The sequence below is a fragment of the Frankliniella occidentalis genome, unplaced genomic scaffold (genome assembly GCF_000697945.3).
Source record: "Frankliniella occidentalis isolate FOCC.00 unplaced genomic scaffold, Focc_3.1 Scaffold427, whole genome shotgun sequence".
Taxonomy (NCBI): domain Eukaryota; kingdom Metazoa; phylum Arthropoda; class Insecta; order Thysanoptera; family Thripidae; genus Frankliniella; species Frankliniella occidentalis.
The window spans coordinates 55,616-56,977 of record NW_026267548.1 but is presented as its reverse complement, the minus strand read 5'-3'; positions in this window follow the sequence as shown (position 1 = coordinate 56,977).

Genomic DNA, 1,362 nt, shown 5'->3' with positions numbered 1-1,362 from the left:
CGGCAGCGGCCGGGCGGCAGCGGGGAGTGGGGCAGGTGGGGGAGTGGAGGGGGGCTAGCCGAGGCGCCCCGGATCCCGAAGTGCAACCGATGGCTTGGTTGCAACAACCATCTCGAGTGACAATCTGAAATAGTTGTGGCAAACAAGTCGCCTGGGTACCAACATCCCAATATCAGTTCGCCCAACTAATTCCGATGGTGGCCCCAACTAGCAGCCGCCAACCGGCAAATATGCCGGTTACCCCAACCAACCTTTTTTTTCCGTGTACTGACAGGTGGCAATATTCACGTTTATTTCGCGTTTTAACACTTTGGTGACGTCGCGCGATACGGCGGAAGGCGTGTCCATCTTCATTCTTCTTTGTTTCAACTCGCACAGCTTTATTTGATGCATTAAATCACTTTAATTCACCTTTAACGAGACCCGGGGTCGTCGACCCCATTCAAACGACAGGTCCTCATTGGCTGAGCGGCTCTGCACCGTCGGAGACGTTTTTCAAGGACTGTGTGATGTGTTAGAGTTGGTCATGTATTTTACACGTGTTCAAACCTGTCTGTGACTTTCAACATCTGTATAAATTGTAAAATTGTATTTTCAATGTATGGCGTTTTCGGTTGGAGGCTTTGGCGGGAACCCGGCCGGTGGTCCAGCAGCTAAGGATGTGCACTTTATGCTTTCGCATAATCGCATAATTTTACAAACTTCACTAAAATGGACGGGGAATCAACTGGTTAGCACTGTTGTAACCCCTGGATCCGAATCCGAAGAGCATAGAAAAAGCATAATTTCTAAAAATCGCAGCATAGAGACATTTTCGCATAATTGCACGGTGTATTTTGCAATTGTTTTTGATATTTTGCGCATTTTATCGCAAATTTTGATCCGACATTTGAAATTGTCTTACTAATTTTGGTCTTTCCTTCCATACCGCATACCTATATCCATGTTAATGTTTGCACTACTGTGAACGCAAAAAGCATATAAAAGCATAATTTAGAAGGAAACGCAAAAAAAACTATTTAGGAAGCAGTAACATCAGGAATAAAACACCAAAAAGCATTAAAAAGCATAATTGGGTAGAAAACGACGCATAAGAGGGCATACCCTTACCAGCAGCTGGCCCGAGCATGCGCACAACACTTTGGCATTCCCTATTGTGGTTCGACAACCCGCCACCAGAGCGAGGCGCACATTTGAATTTGGGCGCGGAGGACACAGTCCGTGACAATAAGGTGCCAGAAGACCTCCACTTACGCCCCTCCGTTGTTATGCCCCTCGGGGGCGTGGGTCAGGCTCTCGCACGGGCGCATCCGATATCCCCGAACGGAATAACGAATACCCCCTCACTCCACCCATCCCCCC